A 17,332-nucleotide genomic window follows, 5' to 3' on the forward strand; every position below is an offset into this window, starting at 1 on the left:
GAAAAATTTAAGTCTAAATTGATCATCTTGAAAATATCTACAACTTTTATGTTGGAGGTTTTTCCATTTGAAGCTTGCATCATTGAAACAGAAGGGCTTGAAGAGGCTTGCTTTTGGTAAAAAATTTCAAAGGTGACTTAAACATGTTTTGTACCCAAACTTTCACAACTAGTTTTCATTAAGTTCCAAACTCCAAATGATTTTTTGCCCAACATGACTTTTGTTCCTTATTTCAAAGGCTTTCCAACCATTACTAACATTAATTTTTTTGGACTTTCCATATGGGAGTTTCGAAGAGCTTTCTATTTAGGTTCATTTTTGCATTTCACATTAAAACTGGATGTGCAAGCTTGTGCAATCCATTGTGCATGTCCAATTCATTTATAGGTGGTATCAATAAGGATTTGCACCCATCATTGGGCCTTACATGCGCCTGTACAGGCCCATGCAAGGAGAATTCATATTCAATGCACACGAGGGAACCATGCCTTGCAATCCATTTTAGCTATAAATAAGTGTGCATTATCATTCAATTGGGAACCAAGTGGAGATCTGAACTGCTGCTGAATTGAAATCCCAACCCTCACTAAAGGAATTTTCAGTTTTCTCTTTCTCTTTCAAGCTTGAAATTCAACATCATTAGTTGATTTTCAAAGCTCAATTCCTTAACCTATCATCTCCATCACACTTCTAGAGCAAAAGCAGATCAAGATCTTGAAGGATTCGTGTTGTTTGAAGCTTCATTTCAGAGGTAGAACCTCAAAATTTTTTGATCTAGATCTTGCTATACAATGTGAATTTCTTTGGTTTCTGTGGTTTTCTGAAGTCCTCATGCATGAGGCAGGCCAATGGAGGTCTTAATTTTGTAAATCGTGCCATTTCAGTTCACACACCATGATTTTCAAGCTCACATTTCTCTCTAAATAGGAATGGTGAGGATGATACATGGTTACAGTGGTGATGTACATCACCTAGGCTTCATTTTGATGTCCTTACATTTCATTTGATGTGTTATACTCTTTGATGTTCAATGAGCTATACTCTTTGATGTGTTTGTCAAATGGAGATGACCCTAAAAGAAAAGATGTTCCTAAGAACCATATGCACAATTTTCATGTTCATAAAAAAATCCATTTGAAGCTTGGAAGGTCATCATTCGTTTCAACACATTATAGGTCATTTTGAGTGAAACCCTAATTTTGGGTCAACTTGCCAAGGGCATAACTTCCTTATTTTTATGATTTTTAGGTGATACCAAAGGAATTGGAAAGCTTGAGATGTATACTTAAAATGTTATGTTGGACAAAATTTAATAATCCTAAAGGAAATACATGTGATATTGCAAAACATTATAGGTCATCTTGGACCTAATTCATTGAATTTGAAAAAGTACCCAACTTCAAATTCCCATTACTTTGTCATAGAAAATCCAAATGATGCAAACTTGTAGTCTAAATTGACTACCTTGAAAAGAATATAACTTGGATGTTGGAGATTTTTTCATTTGAAGCTTGTATCATGAGGACAGAGGGGTTTGATTAAACTTGCTTTTGGTTAACTTTTTCAAAGTGATTTGAATATGTTTTATACTTGAACTTTCCAAGCCAGTTTTGATCAATTTGCACATGCCAAATGATTTTTTGCCCAACATGAATTTTGTTTCTTATTTCAAGAGCTTTCCAACCATTACTCACTATAGTCCTTGGGGTCTACCATATTTGAGTTTCAAATTTCTTTTCATTTATTTGCATTCTTGATATTTTATGTTGAAACTTGAAATGCAAGTCCTTTCCACCCAATGTACACGACCACATGCCTTCTATGTGAACTCAGCAAGCTTCTTCAACCATCCATAGGCCTCTCACACGTCCACAAAGGCCCATGCATTCAAATTTCAATTTCCATGCACATGAGCAAAGTGTGAACTCAGCTGCATTCACCTATAAATAAGGGCCTCATGAGCTTCATTTCACAACCTTTTTGGAGATCCCATATGTTGTTGCACTAAAACCACACCCTCACCAAAGGAATCATTCACCATTTTTTTCAGATTTTCGAGCTTGAAATTCAGTAACATTAGTTGAGTCTCAAAGCTAGATTCCTTAGCCAATCATCTTCCATACATTTAGAGATCAAAGAGGAGCAAAAAGTTTGAAGAATTCGTGGCCAAAAACTTACGAATTCAAAGATATAAACTCAAACTGTCTGGATCTAAAACTCCTAATTCAATGTAGTTTTCTTTGTTTTGGTGGTTCTCTAAAGTCCTTATACTTGAGGCAAGCTTTTAGTGCATTCAATTTTCCATTTCATGAACAATCCGTGTGGACACCATGATTTTCTCCTTCATCCTTCTCTCAATATAGGAAGCATGAAAGAAATCCAATGGTACAATGATGATCTACATCACACGAGCTTCATTTTCAAGCCTTTGTTTTTCATTTTTGATAAGTTTCATTTTTCTGCAAATCTGGCCGGAGTTTGTATGGTTGATCGGAGAAGACGGTGGTTTCCACCACCACCACCATGTGTTCTGATCCCTGGCCCTTGGATTCCTCTCTCACGATCTAATCTCACGCGTCCGTTATAATTACATGTTTTAATTCGTTGTGTTGCACGTTTGACTTGAGCCTACCGTGCATCATCAGATCTAGACCATACACCACTGCCACGTCAATTAATGAACTGGATCCGATGGCTCTATTTTTTTCGCTTATTTCATTTTTTACTTTTATTTTCTTTTAATTCATTCCACTTTCAATAATTCATTAATAATTCATATGATGTCAAAAAAATATGAGACTAACTTTGAATTTTTTCTTAAAAAATCTAGTTTCATATTATGATTTTTTTATTATTATTGTGACTTCATTTGATATTTTTTATGAATTACTTGGTTTTTATTGATTTTAATTCATTTTAAAATACTTTCTGACTTTTAAAATATACAAAAATATTTTCATAGCATCTATGGATCATGATAAGTCAATGAAAAATAGTCTCAACAATTTCTTGTTTGTTTTGAGATTATTTGAGATTTTAATTCATATTATGCTATTTTTAGTTATTTTTAATTGATTTTAATTTCCTTCTGACCTTCCAAATTTGTGAGAAAATTAGTCACGTTTTGTTTGACTATGTTGAACGTATGAGAATTTAATTGGACTTTTTGAAGTTGCTTTGAATTGAATTTGAGGTTCAACTTTGTTTGTTTACTTTTTATTTGTATTTTCTTTTAATTCAAAAAAAATACCAAAAAAATATTATTGACTTCTTGACTTGTTATCTTCATTCTTCTTCTGTTTGGTGTTGATCAAGGTTGAATTGATCCAACTTTGATCAAATTCATTGGATCTTGTGGTTTGAGAGTCGTTAAGGATCATCACCTAGAAAGATGAATGAATTTGATCAAGGATGAGTTATCCCTTGATCAACTGGGATTGGTTATTGACTTCTTACCCCCTCCCTTTCATCTTCATCCCTTTCTTCCCCTCAATGGCCAATGAGTTAAAGTCTTGAGGTTGGTCTTGACAAATAGGAGTTTAATCTTCTTTGATCCAAACCAAACTCAACTTGATCCATGATAAAGTGAGCTATTTTGTGTCAAATATAGGTTACTTCTTGGTCAAGCCAATAACCAAAAGTCAATACAAGGCCCTTCCCCTTTTGTTTGGCATGGCAAGTTTATAGAGCTTGGTTTACTAATCATGACCTCTAACTTGTGTTCTTTGCCTATATTCTTATTGACCGACCTCAGATAGGTGTGGCTACTATATTAGTCCACTTACGATTGCTTAACATAGCGCTACATTGTCTTATGTTTATGTCATTTTTCTTTTGCTCATTTGAGCCAATTATTGTATATAAATATATTGCTATTGTGAAATGTTTGTGTTTGTTTTGATGTGAACCAAAATGCAAAAGGAGAAAGGACTTAGAATTAGGATTTACCCATGCTTAAAGGAGTTCAAGAGCAACTAGGCCTCATGCCTTTAGAATGCAAAATGTGTTGAAGAGCAACTAGGCCTCATGCCTTTAGAATGCTAAAATTCAAAGTTGACCTCAAAGGACTTCTCCTTAAACTTATTCTTTGTCCATTCCATTTATTATGTTGTGAGCTTTTTGATGTGTGATTTTGTGTGATAGGAACCTCATCTTAAGATTATGAAAAGAGGACCATTGTCATGAGTAGCCAAGTTAAGAGTCAAGCCAAATAGAGATCCTATGAGCTTGAATTCAATTTATTGATTGCTTGTTTGTGTGCTAAATCCAAAGGAAATGAGCATCTTAAGTCATCTATGTGACTCCAAGAAAAGGAACTCTAAGGGTTATCTTTCCCCCTCTTATCTTTGTATGCTTTAAGAATAGCCCTTCTCTCTTCTCCCCACTCTAACCAAGCCAAAAATCATTTTCAAAACTTTGACTTTGTTTCAAATTAGAAACCTAGGCCTTAAGCCTTTGACTTTTCAAAACCATTTTCATAAATACTCATTGTGAATAAACTTTAATCCAACTTTGACCTCATTTTGAAAATAAATCTAATTTGTAAATATAACCCATTTCAAGTTGTTTTTGTGGTTCCAATGGCCATTGGTTAAAACCTTTTCAAAAACATTAGTCATAGGTTTGAGTTATCATAGTGGTTGATGTAAATCTCACCTCATCCTTAGTGTTGGATTATAAGCCTTCCATGCTTATTATAGGGTTAACCCCTCACTAGCATGTTGAAGCCTTCCTCACATGGTGGATTGTTGGTTTAGGTTGAGTTTTCTCCCTTCGATAACAAAAGACCTTAAGGCTTTTGATTATAATCAATTCACCAATCTTTGAGACTTTTACCACGAACTACGAGGTTTTGATCCACCTTTGTGATGGTACGTAGGCAAAGGGTTCATCCATTCAAACAACAAAATTTGTAAATATAATCTATTCTCTTATCATCCCTCCAATCTTTTGTTCAAATCTTTTCACAAATACCAACCTACAAAACATATTTGCAAAAAGAGGTTCCCTTAGAGTACTAAGGATATTTTGGGTGCGTAAAACCTTCCCATTTCATAACCAACCCAATTACCTAGATCTCTGACATTTTATTAGTTTTTGATTTGAAAAAACTTCTTACTTAGCTTTTGTTCGCTCTTTAGCCTTTCCTTTGGACAAATAAAAGTGCGGTGGCGACTCGAATTGTATGTTGACTTTTGGTTTAGTCAATAAACCTAAAGGTAACGAAAATCCTGCTACAGTAGTAAATTGCATACTCTTTCTTTCCAGATTCAACTTGCTGACCAAGAACACAACCCATACACTTAATCAAGCAGAGTCAAATACATGATCAATGGTCTTCCTTCAATAGGCAGAGACAGAATGAGATGCTCAAGCAGATATTCTTTGATACTGTCAAAAGATTTCTGGTAATGTTTAGTCCAATCACAAGATTGATCTTTTTGAAGAAGCTTGAATGTAGGCGCACACATGGCAGTCATATGCGATATAAATCTTGAGATATAGTTCAAGCGACCGGTAAAACCTCTGACTTGCTTCTCAGTTTTGAGCGCATGCATTTCTTGTATTGCTTTGACCTTGGCAGGATCAACTTCAATACCCTTCTCACTAACAATAAATCCCAACAACTTAGCAGAAGGAACACCAAAAGTACACTTATTGGGATTCAAGCGGAGTTGGATGTGGCCGGAAGATGGTCGGAGAAGACGGTGGCGCTGGCCACCGTCTGGTCTCCAGATCAGATCAGGACCGTCCATTGCTTTTTCCAGATCTAATCTCATCCACCCAACGTTATGACTTTTTATTTGGCTACGTGTGATTCATTTGACTAAAGCGTTTGGTAGGCGCGCGATGTGATCCACATGATGTTCCAGCTCAATTAATGAGCTCAGATCCAACGCTGCACGCTTTTTCTCATTTTCTATTTTCTGATTTTAATTTCTTTAATTTCTTTTAATTCCATTTTATTTTAAAAATTCATATCTCTCTCATTATTGGTCCAAAAATTATGGGACCAATTTCATTCTTATCCTTTTAATTTCTACTTTCTAAAAATGATTTTTAATATTTTTTATTTTATCATTTGCTATTTTTTAGTAATTTTCTCTTTTCTGGTTATTTTTAATTCATTTTAAATAATTTTTGATATTCAAAAAATACAAAAATATTTTTCCAACCTTTTTGAATGATGATAGATCAATGAAAAATATTCTCATCAATTTATTAATTGATTTGAGATTTATTTGAGATTTTAGTTCAATTAGGTTATTTTTATGCAATTTTAATTAATTTAAAATAGTTTCTGACTTTTAAAAATAATGAAATTTTTTGTCAAACTTTGTTTGACCTTGTTGAACTTGGGATAATTCATTTAGACTTTTCAAAGTTGATTTGAAGTGAGTTTGAAGTTTGACCTCTCTTTATTATTTTAATTCAAGTTTTATTGTAAATACTAAAAATGCCAAATATATTTTATTTGCTTCTTGACTTCTAATTCTCATTTTGCTTATGTTTTCATTTGTTTGACCTTGATCTTCTCTATCTTTGGTCAACACTTATTGATTAGTACATACCATTTCCATTAATGCACTTTAATTCTTCATATTCTTCTTCTCCTTTTTCTTTTTCTTTTTTGATCAATGAGTTAAAGGTTGATGGTTAGCATTGATACATGGAGGTTTAATCTTCCTTGATTCAAATCTAATTCATCTTGATCATGAATCAAGTGAATGGCTTTGCATTAAGGATAGATTGCTTCCTAAATCATGCAAAGAACCTAAATCAATACAAGATCATTTCTCATTTTCTTTTTTGGCATGGCAAGTTGTTGGAGTTTGATTCACTAATCAAGACCTCTAACTTGTGTTGTTGCCTACATTATTATTGACCGGCCTCAGATAGTTGTGACTTCTACATAAACACTTGTTGATTAGTACATACCATTTCCATTAATGCACTTTAATTCTTCATATTCTTCTTCTCTTTCTTCTTTTTCTTTTTTGATCAATGAGTTAAAGGTTGATGGTTAGCATTGATACATGGAGGTTTAATCTTCCTTGATTCAAATCTAATTCATCTTGATCATGAATCAAGTGAATGGCTTTGCATTAAGGATAGATTGCTTCCTAAATCATGCAAAGAACCTAAATCAATACAAGATCATTTCTCATTTTCTTTTTGGGCATGGCAAGTTGTTGAAGTTTGATTCACTAATCAAGACCTCTAACTTGTGTTGTTGCCTACATTATTATTGACCGACCTCAGATAGTTGTGACTTCTACATAAGTCCAATTACGATTGCTTAACGTAGCGCTAAATTTGCCTTATGGCACACTAACTATTAACACTAACTATTAACCATTAACATTTACGTCTTGCACTTTACATTTATGCAATTTACTATTCTTGTACATATTATTCATTTGCTTTTTCCTTTGCTCATTTGAGCACATGTTTATGTTAATGCAATTTGCCTTTTGCTCACTTGAGCACATAATTGTATATATATTATTGTGCTTGTGTTTTGTTGTGATTGTTGTGGACCAAATGCAAAGAAATGGACAAAAGGACTTAGTTTCTAGGAAATTCCCTATGCAAAATTGGAGTAAAAGGACCTTTATGTGGAAGATGGATTAGAAAGACCAAACCTCTAAACTCACTCTTGTCCATTCTTGATTAGCTTCATAAAACTCTTTGATGTGTGTGTGCTTTTGTGCTAGGGGATCCTATGTGAGCTCAAATTGAAGAACCATTGCCATGTTCATCCAAAGTGAAAGATACAAGAGACATTGGGGATCTTCTAAGAGCTTGTTTGATTATGTTGATTGCTTGAGCTTACACTTATTTTACTTGCATATTCCAAAGGATGGGAGCTACTTGGATCATCAATATGATCTCAAGAGAGGAACTCCATTTGTGGTCTTGTTTCTTATCCCTCATCTCTTGTATGATTAGGACTTTAGCCATTCTTCTTCTTCCCTCCACTCTAACCCAAGCCAAAACTTTTATGCAAACATTTAACACTTGTTTCAAACATTAGAAACCTAAGCCTTATGCTTTTGATTTTCAAACTTTCTTTTCATAACACTTATTTTGAATTGAATCTTTAAATCAACTTTGACTATATTTTGTAAATACTTTTCGTTGGTAAATACCACTCATTCAAATACCTTTTTTTTTGTGGTTTAAATGGCCACTCTCTTAATCAAAACTTTTTCATAACCTTTAGCTATTAGGTTTGAGTTATCCTTGAGGTAGATGTAATACTCACCTATATCCTTAGTGATGGACAATGAGTCTTCCATGCTTATTATAGGGTTAACCCCTCACTAGCATGTTGAAGCTATCCTCACATGGTGGATTTGTGGTTTTAGGTTGAGTTTTCTCCTTTGGATAACAAATGACCTTAAGACTTTTGGACCAATCAATTCACCAACTTGTTTTGAGATTTTTACCCCGAACTACGAGGTTTTGATCCTAATCTTTTTTAAGATGGTATGTAGGCAATGTGTTTATCCATCCAAACACAAAATGTAAATAACTTGTATATTCTCTTCTCATCTCTTCAATCATGTTTGCACAAATAAATTTTCACAAAATACCAACCTTACAACAAATATGAAAAGGGCTCCCTAGGAGTACCTAGGATGTTTTGGGTGCTTAAAACCTTCCCATTGCATAACCAACCCCCTTACCCCGATCTCTGACATTTTTACTAGTTTTTGATTCGATAAAACTTTTAGGTTTTTGGTCGCTTTCTAACTATTCCTTTGGATAAAATGAAGTGCGGTGGCAACTCGAATTGTATGGTTTACCTTAGATTTAGTCAATATATCTAATGGTGACGAATACCACGCTACAGAAAAGTGGCAACTCTGCTGAGGAGGTTTGCCTGGTGGGTTTTGCCTACTTTTCATATTTGTTGTATTGTATTGTATATTATTTTGTGACATATTTTTGTGCAATTTGGGATTACTGTATTAGATGTAATGATTGAATTGCTTGAATATTAATTCCTTGTATGCTTGGTGATCTTTGTGAGATGAGTTCTATACCCGAACTCGAGTGCACTTAGGATAGGAGAATGGCATAGTCTTGTTGACTTGTGTGGAGTTATTCCATAGCAAGTTGACTTGCAAGCCCAATCACTTGGTGGAGGTCATGTCTGGATCAATAATGTCACACAAGTAGTTGTGGTTAGACATTACTCTTTCCAATATAGACCTTAGAAGCCAAGGACCTTAGTTTACCAAGCCCATCTTGGACTATTCTTGAGAATATTTTTTGGAATACGAGTAGTCGTTTCTCCGATAATATCAAAAAGATGGGATGATGACTATGGGAACCTCTTGTAGAACATGTTTGGCAGGTTTAAACCCTAGTACACTCCCTTTGGGTGGTTTTTAACCGAGACTCCATGCTCGTGACTTGCAACAAACCCTTGATTCATGGTTGATCCATTCTTGTATCCTTAATATCAATGGAACTTGGGTGTTGATAAGGTGTAAACCATAATCCACCAAAATGGATGATTGATATTAAGGATGACATGATCCATCCCATGACCTTTGTTTGGTGTGCTTTGCTTGATCCTTGAGTGTGATTGTTGCATCCATGCATTCATGCACCCATTTGCATCCATATCATCGATAATGAGAAAATTTTCCAGGAACTTAGGAGGTCTATTTGTAAATTTTCAGACATGGAAAGACAAAGAAGGAATACAAAGAAGTACAGCTTCAGACAACCCGACTTGAAAGAGCTAAGGAATTTGACATCCTATGTATTAGATCCCTTGGGTTTCAAGGCTCGTTTTGGGAAGCTTCTATCTATTATGACTACTCAAGTGGACGAAGGATTGATGAGTGTATTGGTGCAGTTTTATGATCCCTTGTACCGTTTCTTCACATTTCCGGATTTTCAGCTTTTGCCTACGCTTGAGGAGCATGCCTACCTTGTGGGTATACCTATTCTAGACCAGTTGCCGTTCAGTGGCTTAGAGAGTGTTCCTACTTCTCAAGAGATTGTTGATATGTTGCATATAGATGAATCTCTGGATGGTGCTCATATGACTACCAAAGGTGGAATTCAAGGTTTCCCTTCTGAGTTCCTCATTGCTCAAGCTACTATGTATGGGAAGGCCATGAGTGAGGATGCCTTTGAGGCCATATTTGTACTTCTCATCTATGGGCTAGTGTTATTCCCCAACATCGACAAATTTGTGGATATGAACGCTATTAGGATTTTCTCTACTCTTAATCTCGTTCCGACTCTGTTGGGTGACTCTTACTTTCCTTTGCATATGAGGAATGCAAAGGGTGGTGGTACCATTGTGTGTTGTTTGCCTCTATTGTACAAGTGGTTTATTTCGTAATTGCCACAGACGGTCGCCTTCAAGGAGAACAAAGGATATCTACGGTGGTCCACGAGACTCATGTCTCTCACCAATGATGATATCTCTTGGTACAACCGTGTATATGATGGTGTGCAGATTATCGACTCTTGTGGTGAACTCTCCAATGTGCCTCTTCTTGGTACATGTGGTGGGATTAACTACAACCCCGTTTTGTCACGTCGTAAGCTTGGGTTCCCCCTAAAGGATAAACCCAATAACATTCTATTAGAGGGTGTGATCTTTCAGGAGGGTAAAGAACCCCAAGGCTTGAAGGGAAGGATGCTTTGATAGAGTTCCTCGAGCACCAAGTTATTGATGATCCTGATGATGCATGAACTTCTCTACTTCCTCAGTCTTCCAAGTTTTGGAAGAGGAAGTATGATCGACTTGCCAAAGAGAAGGCGGATATGGAGGCAGCCTATGAGAGGGAGGTGAAGAGGCTTCGTGCATCCTATCTTCCAGTCTCTAGAGCTTTAGATGATTGCTTCTAGGGTTCCATAAGATGTTCATTTTCCTTCTCTCTTGTATTGTATTTGGTTACCAATACTGTACTTCTTTGGTGTAAAAATATTTCTAAATGTTATTGATATAATATTTCCATATGTGATAATAGTTCCAATATTTGCAAATAGAACTCTAAAGTTCCTCTGATAAATAAAAAACAAATCATATGCACAAGCATTGCATGCATCATGTGCATAAGCAGGTTTTGCTCCAGGCTTCTTGTTCTATGGTCTAACTCTGTGTTCTTCATTTATTTTGAAGACAAGCTGACTCACCGGTACTACACCCGAGCCAACGCATCCAGACTAATGGATCATTTGGAACAAGAGAACCGTGAGCTTAAGGAGGAAGTAGCCAGATTGACTGCCCTGATGGAGTCATTCATGGTTGCCCAGAGCCAGTCATCTCCGACACCTTCAACTCCTCCCCAGAGGACAGTCATCTCTGAGATTGTCTCTTCAACTGTGCCTGCGGCCAGTGCCCACTTTGCACCAACAGCCATGCCAACGGGGTTTCCATGGGGGATGCCTCCCAACTTCATGCCTGAGGGTCCTGCACCCACTTTTGCTTCTCTGCCGACATCTAGCCCGGTCATAGTCGTTCCTCCTCCTGTCGTGCATACTATAACCAGAATAGACGACACCATCTATCATTCTGAGCCATCTGAGGGCCCAGATGTCTATGAAAAGATGGATGCTATGAACGATCAGTTTCTTGAGCTCCGCAAGGAATTGAAAACTCTTCGAGGAAAAGACCTTTTCGGCAAGTCTGCTGCTGAACTCTGTTTGGTCCCTAATGTGAAAATCCCTGTAAAGTTCAAAGTACCTGACTTTGAAAAGTACAGGGAAATACTTGCCCTCTCAGCCACCTGGTCATGTATGCCAGGAAAATATTGACTCAGACCGACAACGACCAGCTTCTCATTCACTACTTCCAGGACAGTTTGTCTGGTGCTGCCCTAAGATGGTACATGGGCTTGGACAGTGCGAACATCCGGTCCTTCAATGATCTTGGCGAGGCCTTCGTCAAGCAATACAAATATCACGTGGATATGGCTCCCGATAGGGATCAATTGAGATCCATGTCCCAGAAGGACAAGGAAACTTTCAAAGACTACGCCCAGAGGTGGCGAGAGGTAGCAGCACAGATTGTGCCCCCGCTGGAGGAGAAAGAAATGACCAAGATCTTTCTAAAGACCTGGGTTCTTTTTATTACGAACGGATGATCGCCAACGCTCCTTCTGACTTCACCGAGATGGTGAACATGGGGATGCGTCTGGAAGAGGGAGTCAAGGAAGGGCGACTGACCAGAGAAGAAGGCTCTTCTGCCAAACGGAATGGGACGTTTGGAAAGAAGAAAGATGGCGAGGCACATGCTATGACCTCCCATGTGAAACCAAGAAGACCCTCGGTGAGGAGAAAGACCGTGCGTCCTACCGGTAATCAGCAATATCAACATCACAACAATAATCAGCAGCAACCACATCCGCAATATCAACAACAACAACACCGTCCTCAACAGGAGGCCTACCAGCCTCGAAACAGTAATCAAGCCAGTACAAGTTACGAGAGGAAGTGGGTCACCTTCGATCCTATTCCCATGACATATGCATAATTATATCCCTCCTTAATAGAGAGGAAGTTGATTACTCCACGAGACCCACCGGCTATACCTACCAACCCTCAGCGGTGGTATAAGCCCGAATTACATTGTGTTTATCATTCCGGAGCTCCCGGACATGACGTGGAAAATGCTAACCACTGAAGACCAAGGTTCAAGACCTTGTGAGATGTGGTATTTTGTGTTTCGAGGACGTAGGTCCTAATGTAAAGAAGAACCCATTGCGCGAGCATGGGAAATCTGTCAACATGGTTCAGGGTTGTCCTGGTAAATACAAAGTCAAATATGTCAGTCATATTTGAAAATCTCTGGTCGAGATGTATAGACTGCTGTGTGAGTATAGTCATTACGAGCATGACCATGATAGATGTCGAGTTTGCGCTGTTAATCAAGAGGATGTCGCCAAGTGCGCAAAGATGTTCAAGAAATGCTGGATGAAGGAGTCATTGAGATACTTTAAAACAGAAATGTTGACGAAGATGCTGATGACGTCAACGTAATTTTTCCGGTATTTAGGATCCCTGAGCCTGTTATTATCAAGTACGATGGTAGCAAGCAAAAGGCTTCTCCTTCTTTGATCATCAAACCAGCTGGCCCTATGCCATATTCTTCTGAGAAAGCAGTTTCTTATCGCTACAATGTTGTAGCATTAGAGGATGGGAAAGAAGTGCCTCTACCCTCTTCATCTGTTGTTAATATTGCCGATATCAGTGGCCTGACCCATAGCGGTCGTGTCTTCTCGGCTCCGCCGAAACCTCAAGCTGATGTTCAAAGGGTTGATACTGCTGATTATGCTGAATGCCCGGTTGCGATTGTTGTTAACGCTCTGAATCCGGCAGTTGTCGCCAAACCTACCTCCGTTGTAAGAGCTCCTGCCTCTGCTGGCCAGAGTGGCAATGCAAAATAAGACTATGATGAGATGCTGAGGCTCATCAAGAGAAGTGAGTACAACGTAGTAGATCAGCTTCTACAGACGCCATCAAAGATCTCTGTACTATCCCTGCTGATGAATTCAGAACCACACCGAGAAGCTCTATAGAAGGTGTTGGATGTGGCGTATGTAGATCATGACGTCACGATAGAACAATTTGACAGTATTGTTGCAAACATCACTGCTTGTAACAATTTGAGTTTTTGTGATGCTGATCTCCCCGAGGAGGGAAGAGACCACAACCTGGCACTACACATTTCCTTGAGTTGCAAAGATGATACCATGTCCAATATGCTGGTGGACAATGGGTCATCATTGAATGTATTTCCAAAATCCACTCTGGCAAAATTGTCATATCAGGGGCCTCCCATGAGGCAGAGTGGAGTGGTAGTGAAAGCTTTCGATGGGTGTCGTAAAACTGTGATTGGAGAGGTTGAGCTCCCAGTCAAAATTGGACCAAGTGATTTCCAGATCACCTTTCAGGTCATGGACATTCACCCATCATATAGTTGTCTCTTGGGCAAACCATGGATTCACGAGGCAGGCGCCGTGACATCCACCCTACACCAAAAAATTAAAGTTTGTCAAAAATAAGAAGCTGGTGGTGGTAGGGGGAGAAAAGGCTCTCTTGGTTGGCCATTTGTCTTCCTTCTCTTATATAGACGCTGAGGATGAAGTTGGAAATCCGTTCCAAGCTTTATCTATTGCTGAGCCTATTAAGAGAGGAGCTTCTTCATTTGCGTCATATAAAGATGCTAAGTTGGCCATTGAGCATGGTACAACTGCTGGATTGGGGCCAATGATTAAGCTAGAAGACAACAAATCCCGGGCTGGGATAGGGTATTCTTATGGTGTCTTCAACAAGCAAGGGTTGTTCAAGAGTGGTGGATTCATCCACACTGGTCAAGATGAAGAGGCTGATGCCTTTCTGGAAGAGGATGTAGAGGATTCTGGCAACTTCATCATCCCTGGAGGGGTCTCCAATAATTGGGTCGTTGTTGATGTTCCAATAGTTATCCATAAGTCAAAATAATGTTCATTGTGTTTAAAAAACCCATCTCCCATGCGAAAAGGAGAAGTGATGACATTGTTGGCGCATAAATACAATGATATTTTCATTCAATAAATTCATGTTAAATGTTTGTTTTTCCAATTATTTTCCCTTTTCGCTTTTGCATGAAATTGGTGATCACATAAAACCCTAAAAAATATAAAGAATAAAAATCAATCTTTTCATCTGCATAATGATTTGCCTTGTTTGAATTCTAAAATCTCTTTTATATCCAAAATCATTATGCAGGTTGATCAAACCCATTGAACATAATGATCCAACACCATCTCCCAACTTTGAATCCCCTGTATTTGAGGCGGAAGAAGATGATGTTGAAGAGATTCCTGACGAGATTACCCGTCTACTTGAGCATGAAGAGAAGATCATTCATCCGCATCTTGAGAATCTGGAAACAATCAACTTGGGGTCTGAAGATTGTGTCAGAGAGGTGAAGATTGGAGCACTGCTGGAAGAGTCTGTTAAGAAGGGGTTGATTGAGTTGCTACGAGAATATGTCGACGTCTTTGCCTGGTCATATGAAGACATGCCTCGTTTGGATACTGATATCGTGCAATATTTCCTGCCTTTGAAGCCTGAGTGCGTGCCTGTGAAGCAGAAGCTCATAAGAACTCATCCTGATATGGCAGTAAAGAGCAAAGAGGAAGTTCAGAAGAAAATTGATGTGGGGTTTCTGGTGACTTCTACATATCCTCAATGGGTGGCCAATATTGTGCCCGTGCCTAAGAAAGATGGAAAAGTCTGAATGTGTGTGGACTATAGAGACTTGAATAAAGCTAGTCCGAAAGATGATTTCCCTCTACCACATATTGATATGTTGGTAGATAATACAGCTAAATTCAATGTCTTCTCGTTTATGGACGGATTTTCCAGATATAATCAGATTAAAATGGCACCCGGGGATATGGAGAAGACAACATTCATCACACCTTGGGGAACATTCTGTTATCGAGTGATGCCCTTCGGTTTGAAGAACGCCAGAGCCACGTACCAACGAGCTATGACTACCTTGTTTCACGATATGATGCACAAGGAGATCGAGGTATATGTTGATGATATGATTGCAAAGTCAAGAACGGAAGTTGAGCATGTAGAACACTTGTTGAAGCTTTTTTAGTGTTTGAGGAAGTATAAGCTTCGTCTGAGTCCGAACAAGTGTACATTTGGAGTCTGTTCCGACAAATTATTGGGCTTTATTATCAGTGAAAGAGGTATTGAAGTTGATCCTGCGATGGTCAAAGCAATACAAGAGATGACTGCGCCCAAAACTGAGAAGCAAGTCCGAGGTTTTCTTGGCCGCTTGAATTATATTTCTAGATTCATATCCCACATGACTGCCACATGCGCACCGATATCCAAGCTCCTCCAGAAAGATCAGTCTCATGATTGGTGTCGCATTACGCGAAAAACCGGCGGGAAAACAAGAACAACAGAGCCGCCACCGTGCGTTATTTATCCCAAAAGAGGGAAAGGAAACGCTCAGAGTAAACCTGGAAAAAGCATGGTCTCGCGACCAAAGAGAATGGGATTGGGAGTCGGTTATGCGAAGGGAAGGTATTAGCACCACTACGCATCCGTCGTACTCGATGGGATCCATGCACAAAAGGAAGGAAAATGGTTGCTGAAACACTGCTCACAACATCCACACAGGCTGAAAGAGACACGAGAAAACAAACAAGACTGACTCGGCAGGGCATCGCGTCCTGGGCCTACTTAGTCTATCAGGCATAGACATCAGAGTCAAAGTAGTTCGAACTGGGGGGAAACACATGCTCGCTAGGATGTCGCATCCTATGCATACGTATCTTCCTGGACTAAGAAGAATCAGAGCATTCGTAGCTCGGCTCACGCACGCAAACAAAACAACACAGGAAATCGACTGCCAATCGCTGGGCTTACGTCAAACTCCTACACAAAACACGGGCAAACATGGAACCCGTATTCCAATCGCTGGACTTACATCAGCTTCCGAACCAAACACACCCACACTGGAAACCAGATGCCACTTGATGGACTTATACTGGACTCCAAGCACACAACAAGAGGATACGGAATGCCAATCGCTGGGCTTACATCCATCTCCTGACACACACAACACAAAACAAAATGGGCGCCCGGAGAGATCTGCTCATCTCCTGCCTACGTACCTCATCTGGTATGAGGATCAGGGCGACGTAGTTCCCCTACAAAGGGACACAAGGCTAGTCTAACCAGATAACAAAGGGAGACAGAACTAGGGAGACTACGACTCGAGCCTAGATGTTATCATGCAAAATCATCCCTAAGTCAAGGTTGCTACCTAACTTGCACATGGAGCAAGCCTATCTTAATCAGCACAAACAGCAAGGCAAACAATTACAGATAGCACACACTATATACACATCAAGTGGGGCTCAATCAAAAGGTGAGGCTGCAAGAGCAAGCCAACTGGAAGGGTAATGTTAGCTCTTAACCTTGACATTTAGAGTCAAGGTGAAGCCAGATGAAAGGTGAGTGAAGATTAGACTTCACAGCTTTTATCCCTGGTCAGGGAGAGCTTCAGACAATGAAGTGTGGGTCCAGAAAGTGGGAACCCTTCTACACTTATGACACTGACTCAACTGATCTTGGGTTAATGTCCACAAGGCATCAACATGTGAGGTGAGCCAAGGGACGACTCAACAGAATAGCAATAGGTGGACTACACACCTCTTGTGTCTGCCAATTGCCTTAACAAAGGTCTTTACCTGCTTGGGGACAAAAATAAACAAGCACAAGCATTGCCTCTTAAGGAGGACTTCAGACAGGTGCCTGGCCAAGTAACAGGCCAGGTCTT

Source organism: Lathyrus oleraceus, chromosome 4, assembly GCF_024323335.1.
Source record: "Lathyrus oleraceus cultivar Zhongwan6 chromosome 4, CAAS_Psat_ZW6_1.0, whole genome shotgun sequence".
In the NCBI taxonomy this organism is placed as follows: Eukaryota; Viridiplantae; Streptophyta; class Magnoliopsida; order Fabales; family Fabaceae; genus Lathyrus; species Lathyrus oleraceus.